This window comes from Callospermophilus lateralis, chromosome 5 (assembly GCF_048772815.1).
Source record: "Callospermophilus lateralis isolate mCalLat2 chromosome 5, mCalLat2.hap1, whole genome shotgun sequence".
Lineage (NCBI taxonomy): Eukaryota > Metazoa > Chordata > Mammalia > Rodentia > Sciuridae > Callospermophilus > Callospermophilus lateralis.
In genome coordinates this window covers 131776129-131788456 of record NC_135309.1, presented here as the reverse complement: position 1 = coordinate 131788456, position 12328 = coordinate 131776129, and positions in this window count along the sequence as shown.

Sequence of the window (12328 nt, the reverse complement as noted above, 5' to 3'; positions counted from 1 at the left end):
TGGGCATACACAAATGCATATACAGGGTTAGATGCAAGAGGCAGAGGGAAAAGGAATGGTGTGAAACCATATTATGGTTTCTTACCCACAAATTCCTATTTTGAGTGTTGCATTAAGTAAATTAAAAATTTTTTGTGTTGCCATATGAGTCAATTTAACTTGAAATGACACATTATATTTTCTATTAAAATAATATGTAGAGAAATACCTGAAAGTTTATAATGTTTTTCCTTTTAAACTCATTTTCATTTATTTACTTTCCAATTTTTGCCCATGTACCTAGGAAGCTAATAATAAAGCTACACATTTTCATTATTTATAACCAAGACATTTTAATTTTCTTAGACATGCATCAAATTTCTACTAAATTTTCATAAAAGAAGTTGAAAGGGTATAAATTATAACAAGCTCAAAGTCTTTTCCATAATAAAAAATACAAATATTTATTGCAATAAAAAATCAAGATAAAAGTATTCTCCAAGCTGTAATTAATAACACAATCCAAGACCATTACACTAAAACAAAACTTGGAAAAAAATTCCGGACATCACAGACAAAGTTATGCAAAGTGGGTATATAACTTATCATGATCACATTATATCCTCATGTGTGCTGAACTCCTCATCATGTCCTTCTCATTTGTAATGATTTAAATAGTTCTGCCTAGCACGATTGAGCTGAGAATGTGGCATCCTTGCACATCCATAGTGTATACATATCTGTCATTTCTCTGGTAAGGAAAGTAAACCCTTGTTAAGATCCATGGACGATTTTCTGCTTGAGAGTTCTATAGCAGCACTCACGTATACCATTTATCTGTATTTTTTTAATGACACATTTTCAAATATATATATTTTAATCAACATATTAAAAACACATGCTTATGGGGTACACTGTGATATTCAAAATATTATATCTGCAATGTATACGACCATTGAACTTTGAGGGATATTCATCACCTCAAACATTGAGAACACTCACAATCCTTCCTACTGGCTATTTTGAAACACATAATTAATTTTTGTCAACCACAGTTACCCTACAGTGTTATAGAATAAGATACATTTTATTGCTGTGCAAGATAATAATTTTGTCATCAATTGAGCAATCTGTACATCTAAAGAAAACAGGTTGATTTACATGTCATAGGAAAAATTGATTTATATACAAAGAAACACCTGTGGAAGAAAAAAAGCACTCAAATACTTGCAAGTATTTTGCATGTCCCCCAAACATCCTTATAGGTTAAATAATTTATATCAATATGCATACATTACTTTTATCTTTTAATAAATCATAGTATAGAAATTTCTCAATAAACCCCTATTTTGTGTGTTTATTTTCTCCACCAGCCATCAGTATATTATACATGTACATGCTGAAACTACCAGTTCATGCTGTCATTCCTCCTTCTCCAACATCAGAGCAACATCACTGCTTCACTCCAGGCTTGCTCTATAAAATTACTAATGTTGAATTTATTTAACTGATATGTAAAAACAAAACAATGTATGTTCTAATAGGTAGTGTGATGTTTCAATACATGTATACACTGTATATACATTATCATGCAAGTATTAAATAAGATTCAAATATATGTTTATATCAGATTAAACATTTCTTTTTTTAATATTTATTTTTGTTGTAGTTGGACACAATACCTTTATTATATTTATTTATTTGTTTTTATGTGGTGCTGGGGATCGAACCCAGGGCCTTGCATGTGCTAAGCGAGCACTCTACCGCTGAGCCACAAATTAAACATTTTTATCTCCTCAAACATTTGTCATATCTTTTGGAGAAAAATTTCAACATCCTATTTTCTAGCTTTTTGAAATACACAGTGCATTATAGTTGTCTTAAGTTACTTGTGCCTGATAGGTCTTCCAATCCTACTCATTTCTTCTCAACCCTAGTGAAATGATAACCCTTCAAATTAAACACTGTGGAGGATTATGTATATGCCACCCCAAGACCTGAGGTACAGGGACGCAAGTGTATCAAAAAACTGGAAACTATGGAGGTTATGGCTGTGTGTCTGAGTAGATACCTCTGCTATTCATGTAATATAAATTTTATAAAGTGTCAATTGAATATAGAACATTGACACTTAACTATATCATCTTGATAATTATATTTCCCTATTTAAAAGACTGCAGATTTATTCATCAGCATCAAATTTAAAAATCTATTTTCCCAGAGAAAATAGGTCAGAAGGAGTTTTTAATGGATTTTTTCATTTGTTGCTAATAGTTCTATGCTCCACTCAATCAGGAGAACCACAAATTAAATGATTCTGCTATTAATATTGTATACCTATTCCTTTTGTATTACTTTCATGAAGCTATGCTTGTGACTTCTCAATCTGACCCAGTTTTCAAGATTGTTTATGAGAGTATTGATAATAATGAAAATGAAAATGATGATGACAATAATAATAACAACTTCTATATAAAGACATCTCCCCAGGAGCATTTCCACCATAGATAGGTTTGTCTCTTCCATGGGCTCAGAGTGATGTTTGGGAATTCATCAATGTTTTTGCAGGTGTCAGTAACTTGACCCTTTTACATTAGTCATGTTCCATTAATTAAATATTCATGTTACAGACTTCTAACCCACTTTAACATTGATGTACTCTTACACTGTTTCCATATTTGATATTACATTTCAACTAGCTGCTGATATTCATGTGCAAAACTTTTCATTGACCGGGAGTTAATGTGTACAAGTCCAAGAACTGTGCCTTACAGTAAATGCAGAACTTTATAAATACTGACAGCTCTCTCCCAAAGAGGATTTAATCATTTGACTTCATTTACAGTTCAATTGTTCAATTTTTCTGTAATGATATTAATATTACAATTCTTGATAGAAGTTTTGTCACATAAGTCTATCTGAGTTATGTCAAAGCTTAGAAAATGCATGTTTAAGAGTAGCATATTATACATGTACATGCTGAAACTTGCCAGGAGAAATGTATTAATATCAGTAGCTTACAAAAAAATGCAAATCACAAGAATTAATAAATAGATGAACAAAAAAGCAATAAATGATTATATTAAAATGCAAAGAGGGAAAGTACTTCTGGCACAGTAGAATAATAGCCACACAAAAATAAAATTGTCTAAATTATAATTTCCAATTGTCTGGAAAATAACAACTTTTGAAATTATTAAAGGTAAGGTTGTTAAAACAACAGCAACAGAAGAACAATGACAAATAATAAGAATAGCAAGTTTGGTTGCCTTTCATTTCCCTATTCTTCTCCCCCTCTTGCAAGTTCATGGTAATCTTAAAAAACCAATATCCTCATAACTATGTAGCTGTGGAAACCAGTATTCTAACAAAATATGGAAAGGGTAAATCACACTAGCATGTCCCAGAAAACCCCATCTCCAAGGAAACATCACTGTTTGCCTGTTTGAACCTCCCTGAAAGACATGTTTAAGATACCTGTGTTTGACCTGACCACAATTGGGAGTACAATATCAACTACAATGGGCTGTCAAACTGGAATATTCCTGTCTGGTATTATTTAGTTGATATTAATGTAGCATTAACTTTGAACAATAAACAAATGCTGAGCATATTGATTCCAATCTCAATGTCTTTTTCTTAGTTATCCCACTTTATTTATTTATTTATTTATTTACTTACTTACTTACTGTACTGGGGATTGAAACCTGAGGTGGTTTTTAACCACTGAGCTAACCTCTATGTCCCTTTTAATTTTTTATTTTGAGACAGGTTCTCACTAAGTTTCCTAGGGCTTTATTAAGTTGCTGAGACTGGGCTTGAACTTGCAACCTTCCTGTCCCAATCTCCCCAGTCACTGGGATTACAGGCATGCAAGGACACTTACCTAAGCCATGTAGATACCCCGCTGGCTGAATCTTAAGATTAGTTTTCAACATCACCATTACACTTTGGTGTATACCTCCCCCCCAAAAAAATATAAATATTTTTGTATTTTTTCAAAATATAAAATCTCCCAATGTACATTATATAAAGAATGTAAAACTGTTTTACTAATTTCCCATAGAACATTTTATGATACCTATCCCCCCATTTAAGAAAAAAAATAAGTTGAAGCAATATCTAATTTGAGTATCATCATCTTTGATTTTTTTCACTTAATTATAAAGTATTTCTAGTTTTAAATATCATGAGAGAATACTACAGCATTTCTGACAATCTTAAGAGAGTCCTATGAAGCTACTCAGTCAAAAATTAAATACTGAAATACCACCAGTAGGATTTCCATTGAGATGTGACAATGTTATAACAATGAATTACACAGGGCTGCACGGAGTCCTTCAACTGTTTGCTCAAGAGGTACCTGCTCAGTGAGGTCCACACCAGGAGCTGTCCTCTTTTAAAATGCACTCCACATTAGATACTCAATTTTACCCTACAAGTTATTTATCTTTCTGATTTATTTCCAAAGATTTCCCATTTCTAATATGTTATATTCTTTACTTATTAATTTTATTTACTGTTGTATATTATCCTTTCCATAGATAATAAGTGAGAGGGTTTTTTTTTTTGTTGTTGTTGGTTTGTTTGTTTTTATTGCTTATTTATAACCCAAGTACTTAGGAAAATGCCTGGTGCAAAACAGGCACAAAATAAAAGTATTAAAAAGGTAAAAGACCATGATAGTTCAAACAAGCTCATCACCTGAGCAGATCTAATACACAGATACCTTGATATTTATAGGCCAATAATTTTTAACTAGGCTTGAAAAATGTAATGAAGTATGATTGCTTATGATTTTCAAGCATTGACACCCCAAACATTCTAAATAAAAATATTTATAGCAAATAGAATAACTTTAATAAAGATGTAAACGAGACCTGGATGGTATGTATTCTCTTTCTTTTTTTATAACTCTTATATTGATTTTATTTTTTTAAATACACAACAGCAGAATTCATTACAATTCTTATTACACATATAGAAAACAATTTTTCATATCTTTCTATATAGAGTATGTACATGCCAATTCATGCCTTTATACATGTACTTTGTTTTTTTCTGCATTACAATTCTTATGACACATATATACCACAATTTTTCATATCTGTTTAAATATAAAGTATGTTGACACCCAATTTGTGTCTTCACAAATGTACTTTGGATAATGATGTGCATCACATTCCACCATCCTTGCTAATCCCCTGCCCCATCCTTTTCCCTCCCACACCTCTTCCCTATCTAGAATTCATCTAATCCTCCCATGCTCCCCCTCCCTACCCCACTATAAGTCAGCCTCCTTATATCAGAGAAAACATTTGGCATTTGTTTTTTTGGGAATTGGCTAACTTTATGTAGCATTATTTTCTCCAACGTTATCCATTTACCTGCAAATGCCATGATTTTATCCTCTTTTAATGCTGAATAAAATTCCATTTTGTATATATGCCACATTTTGTTTATCCATTCACTCATTGAAGGGCATCTAGGTTGGTTCCACAGTTTAGCTATTGTGAATTGTGCTGCTATAAACATTGATGTGGCTGTGTCCCTGTAGTATGCTCTTTTTAATCCTTTGGGTATAGACTGAGGAGAGGGATAGCTGGGTCAAATGGTGGTTCCATTCTCAGATTTCCAAGGAATCTCCATACTGTTTTCCAAATTGGCTGCACCAATTTGCAGCCCCACCAGCAATGTCTGAGTGTACTTTTCCCCCACATCCTCTCCAACACTTATTGTTGTTTGTCTTCATAATAGCTGCCATTCTGACTGGAGAAACATAATATCTTAGAGTAGTTTCGATTTGCGTTTCTCTGATTGTTAGATATGATGAGCATTTTTTCATATATTTGTTGACTGATTGTATATTCTCTTCTGAGAAGTGTCTGTTCAGGTTTTTGGCCCGTTTATTGATTGGGTTATTAGTTTGTTTTGGTGCTTAGCTTTTTGAGTTCTTTATATACCCTAGAGATTAGTGCTCTATCTGATGTGTGAGGGGTAAAAATTTGCTCCCAGGATGTGTATTCTCTAGGTGGCCATCCGTTTGCACATTTCCTTTGGTGGATTGAGTGGCTACCTCAGTGTCACAGGCCAGGATCAGGGAGGGGAACTGAGAAAATTTGGGAAGACATGTCATTTTGCTACTGACCTCATTTTTCACATCTCAAAGTGACTTTGACAAGCATTTCTTGACTGGACATCACACCAGTCAAATATCCTGCTAATTTTTAGAGTGGTTTGGAGAACTATGAAGCATGTTGAGAGGTAGAAGTATCTTACTTCTCCTCAGGTTTGTGGAGCTGTCTTTATTTCTTTAACAAGAAAATCCTAAATGCTGAATGGGTGGCGATGACTGCACTGCCTTTAGAAGGAAGTTAAAAAAAATAAATAAAAAGTAAATGAAATAAAATAAATAACTTGCAAGTCTGGTTCTTGAATTTGGATTCCAGGCTTTAAACCTTGTGTCTCTTAACTGCACAGCTGATGCACCATCCATCCTCCTAATGCTGATTCTGCTGCATCTTTCTTGTACATTTCTGCAAGAACCCTGGAAATAGGGCCCAGTTCTCTGCTTCCCTTTTTCTAGGCTCTTGGTCCTAACAATGTGAGAAATGTACTTGCAAATGGAGTGCACAGAATCCATCCCCCACACCTCAGTTCCCAGGCTGGCAGATGTTTATAAAGATCCAGAGAGGGAAGACTTTAGATTTTGCTGCCATATGGTCTTACACAACCACTCAGCTGTATCATGATGGCATCAAAGCATCCATAGACAATGTGCAAAGCGTAGATCTAGACTTGCTACAAGAAAACAATGAAGCTTAACTCCAAAATAGGTGGGTGGCTGGATTTGGTTTCCTGCTCAAATAGACCTTGGTGTAGGTTAAAGATGGGGCCTCTCTCATTCTGCTGAGTGTACAACTGCCTCAGGGGTCCTGGAATGTGAATGGCAAGTGAAGGAGCTACCTTGGCTCTCAGATGGGCCTTTGTGAGCCTCTCTAAGAGGAAAATATGACTCTGATAATGAGCTTATTCAAGCACGTAGGGTGCAGTCCTGGCAGTGTGGTGTTTGTGTGAGACTGGTCAGAGCTTAGAAAAGTTAAAGCATTCTTTGGCTTGTTTCCCTTGCATCATTTATTCTAAAATGATTTATCTTCATTTTCTTAGTCTCCAAACAACAAGTTGATAAAATTTCTCTATCCTAATCAATTTGATCTTTTGTACTTTTGTTGTGCTTATTAAAGTCCCTTTTTTAAAAATTAGTTATTATATGAGATTTTAGAAATTTTAAATTAATATCAAATTATATGAAACATTCAGCTGTTAGCTTACTAAACTTTTCTGAAATTCATACTAATCCTCATATCCCTAGAGTTATGCTTTTTAAGAGTGTTTATGTTGTCAATTTACTAGGTGTTTTTCCTAAAATGAAAGTTGTTATAAATAAAAGTAACTCTAGATGACCCTGAACATTAAGCACATCAACAAGATATGGGAAATGTTTTTTTTATATCCTCCTTGAACTAAAACATGTTACTTTATAGCAATATTGTAGAATGAGATAGAAAAATCAACAAAATCCTGCCTTGTCCCTTGAAGCTATACCTTAGTAGATAATATGGCTTGAATTGAGATTTACTAAATCTTTTAGCACTACACATCAGAAATTAATAATTTCCTCAGTAGGAACTAGAAACTTATGAATGCTCTACACCTATTCTTGACTCAGAAAAATCCTATATATTTTAGGTTGTCACTAATAGTGCATGCCCTTTTCATTACCCAGAAACCTTACACTCTATAAAAATCAAAAAGAAACCTACGCTTATCAACTTCTGTGTTCAATGGGATTCTTAAACTTCAATTTAGTGGATAGAACTTAGCTCAGAATGAACAAAGCAAAGAATTGAGGGAGCTCACAAAACTGAAAAGACCAAAGGAAACACTAATTTTAAGTACAGATACCAAGGCCTAGATGATGTCAATAAAACTCTGTCTCTACACATAATTCACAAAGACCTTTAATCATGCAAAAAGGCTTAAGGCTGGAAGTTTTTTAAAAAAGGGTAAAAGCCCATTCATCCTACATCAGTTTAACCATTGAAGATGTAACACGTTATATCTAATGTGATAGTAAGACGGATAAAGGTGAGTGTCCACAGGCATTAGCTCAACAGCTTAAAAATATCCTGGCCAATAGTTTTTCTGATCCCTTGGTCTTTCCCTTATGATATTGAGATTGCAGTCAAGCTTTAATTACCACGTATATACTCTAAAGTTAAAAAATAGGTTGGCAAAGGTGTTCAGTGACATGAGCTCTGTTTAACAAGAATGTAAGACTTTCCCAGAAATGCCTTAGAAAATATTCATTAACATCTAGTTGACTGGAGTAATGTCACAGAGTTATACATAATTATAAAGAACATTATAAAAGCAAATATTAATAATGGAGTAGATAATCTGGCTTTTCAACCTCTTTAGAGGAAGAGGGGTTTGGAAATAGGTGTTCAATGATCCAAACAACAGAATATGTCAGAACTCTGAGAATATCACAGATAGGAGGACTTTGGCAATCAACAATCATGTCATAGAGGGGAAGATTAAATGGGAAGAGAAATTCTTCCTTATCAAGACTAACAGAAAAGGTCTAAGAGGGTGACGGTTGGTCAAGCATGGTTCATTTTTCCATTTCTGAAGCCATCACTGTACTTAGAAGGGTGAAGTATACAAATGAGGTCAACTTAAGGAGAGCTCCACCTGACTCATATTACATGGTCTCCAGATTGCAAAGTGGGATATTGTAAAATAAGAGGGGAGATGCAGAGGGCATTATTTTTCTATTGCATAAAAAACTAACAAATTTTAACAACTTAAATCAATATCCATTTATTATTTCACAGTTTTTGTGTGCCAGTAGTTCAGGGGTGGCTTAGTTGAGTCCTTGATACAGTGTCTCAAATGGCAGCAATCAAGGCATTAACTGGGGCTGTGCTCTCACAAGGGACCCAGGATCCTCTCCCAAGTTTATATGGTTGTTGGAAGAATTCACTCACTTACAGGTATAGAACTCTTGGGAGAAGGCTTCTTCGAGGTCAGTAAGAGGGGAGTGTCTCAGAGTATTAGATCCAGAATAACTCCCCTTGGTTTAAGCAAAACTTAATTCTTAGGGACCTTAATTTTGTCCTCAAAAAATGCCTTCACCTTGACAATATTACTAAACCCAAATGACAGTGATTTCTGTCCTCTTCAAAGCACCTCTTGTTCTCAAGTGAAGGGGAGGGGCTATGCAGCTTGTACAAATATACCAAGAAGTGGGAACCCTAGGGACCATCTTACAATTTCACTTATCAAAGAGGGTCTACCTGAAAAAATTATCAAATAATTGGAGTAATAGAAATCAAAAAGATTGACACTACATATTTCATCAGTTTTCATAGGGTTCCCAGAATATTAAAAAACAGAATTATTTGGTAATCTGTTTCCCTCTATTTTTAAATTACAATTTTTTAAAAATTCTTCAGATTATATTTCTTTTTTACAGAATGATACACTTTTTTGCTTTAATACAAAATGGAAAAAGCAAAAGAAAAGTTGGTTGACTTTTACTTGATATTTTCTTAAAACTGGCATTTCTAATGTTGATTAAACAGATTTTATATTATAATTAGTAACAGTCTATTTGTGCCTAAAGGAAAGTAAAATTGTCAGTGTCATAAATTTTAATGTGAAAGAAAGAAGCTACAATGATTAAATATGCTATTTTCTTTTATCAGAAATAAGCTGATAATCCATATGGTGGAAAATATTAAATGTAAAAAGAAATCTATTTTAACATTTAACACTTTTGAGAAAAATTATCCTTTCAAATTTTACTTTTTAGGATCACTGTTGAAATGAGCATAGATGTATGAAAAAATGTATTAGAACTGTACATAATAAAGTGTGCTCAAAAATACTGACAAAAATGTAGTTTGTATTGAAGACGAACATTTTAGTATGGTTTTATGTCCACAAAAAAATTGAGTGAGAGAAATAAAATGCTACATTTACTTAAAAAAAATGCATCCTATTAAGGAGCAAAGAATGTTCCAGTTATTTACACAGATCTGTAATATAATTCAACCAGTTAAAAACATATGAAGGTAGATCTTCTTTTAATAACCTCAGCTGGAATTCACTGATATTGGTTGGAAGTCAACTCCAACATTCCAATAGCAATTTGCATGTGATTAGAAGCAATGTTTTTACATTTCATTCTGAACACTTATTTTTAAATTGTCAAATGCTGCTCTTCCAGAGTTCTGCTCTGCATGTGACTGAGAAGCAGAAGCAGTGATTTCACAGTAAAGAAAATTAATTGACCTGAATAGGACTAATTAATAATCATAAAACAAAGGTCATAAAGCATTTTTAATGTATGAAACAAATTAGCAAAGGAAAAAAATAGAAGTACAGAAATTTCTAATTGACAAAAATCCATGTAATAGTATTTGAAGATAATCTAAACCCTTGAAGAAAAAAAAGTATTTTCCACAAATTGAAAACTAGACCAACTCAAATATTTGATATTAACCAGAATTCATCTTGAGAGCTTAATCCATTATTGCCATATTGTGTTGGACCATTTATGAACTTCCATTTCCAGTTATAATTCTTTAACGGATGAAGAATTTTCATGTTTTCTCATTCAAATGTGTCTTTCAAATGCAGGCTATGTTTCCAGGTTTGGGAAGGATCTTCAGACATCTGTCCCTGGAACACTTAAGGAGCTAGCTACTCAGAGAAGATCCTGGGCCCTTGTCATGAGAATGTATCACGGATGCTCCACAGTGGCATGAGGAATACTTTAAAAGCAGAATTTCCTTCCTGTATGGGTATGGTCAGATGTGTTAAGTTCATGGAAGCACTTTCCAGAAGAGGCATGGAGGTTGGGGATTGACCTAAAAATCTAAAAATCTTAATACAGGAGGATTTCATGTGCAATTAACAAATTTTCACTATTTATTAGAGTTCTGAGAATCAGTTGTCTGTGTGGGCTCAACTATTCTCTAATGAGGCTCTCACCATGCCAAAAATCCCTATTATCAACTGGACTCGGAACCTGAAGGCTCTGGGAAGGAATAATCTCTCTCCAAGTACATTCAGATTTTCATGAACTGAGCTCCTTGCTATTGTAGAAATGAGGTTCTTATTTCCCGACTAGCTCTCAGCGAGGAGCCGGTTTAACTTCTTAAAGCCACCTGCTTCCTTCTCACCTGATCCTCTCCTTATTCACATCCAAAGGTGTCACATTAAATCCTTCTCAATCTTCCAATCTCTTTAACTACTGTCATCAGCTGCATTTAAAGGTACACGTGATCAGATCAGGTCCAGTGAGATGATCTCTTCACTTAAGGGCCACATGACAACCTAAACATGGAAGTGATACCCGTCACAGCCACAGGTTCTTGAGATAAAAGCTGGAGGTGAAATTCTGCCTGTCACATCTCTCTAAAAGGCTTCAATGACGCCCAGGTCCACCCCCATGGTTAGGTTTTCCTTGGTTGTTCTGCAGTGTCAGAGACACTAACTAAGCCACTTCCCATAATCCTCAGCATCTCATCCCAGTTCTCCACTGGTGAAAGTATTAACTTTTTATCAATTGCATCACTGCAATATCCAGAGCCCATCTACCATCAGTGATGGAATCTTTATTGCTGGTTGGGTAGGAATTGCTCTGTCAATAAAGTACCATTTCAGAGCCGACTTCTGGGAACCATCTCCTGCTTGAGCTGTATTAGAAGGGCTTCACTGGAAACAGACTGAGAAGGAGATGGAATCGAGATTTCACTGAGGAGTGCTCTCAGGAGACACACCTGTCAGGAAGAGAGAAACAACTGGGCAGGGCTCTGTGAGGCCCGTGACTTAGTGGAAGAAACCTGCAGTTTAGACCTTTCTCTTCAGTGTGTCTGGGAAGAGGTCAATTAACCTCATCTTTTTTTTTTCCTTTCATTTTAAAATGAAAATATTGGAGCAGTTCATCTTTAATGTTCTTTCCAAGTCGGAAACCATAAGCTAGATGGTTGATTTTATTCTCTTTGTGAAAAATTCTTCCCCCTTGAGCTTGCATTTCCCAATCTGTTTTCCCCATTCGTCATCTCACCACTTGAGCAGCCTTGACTTCAAATATAAGGCCGCCCCCACACAAGCTGCTCGGCTCTCCAAGCTGTCCACTCTCCACTCCGCCTGAACGTGTGTGTGGTTGTGTACTTGCATATCCTGGCAATAAAATCCACAGCGTTCTTCCCTTTTTAATTTTAAAATTATTTTGTTTTATTTTTTACTCTCAATAATTGTACATATTTATGGC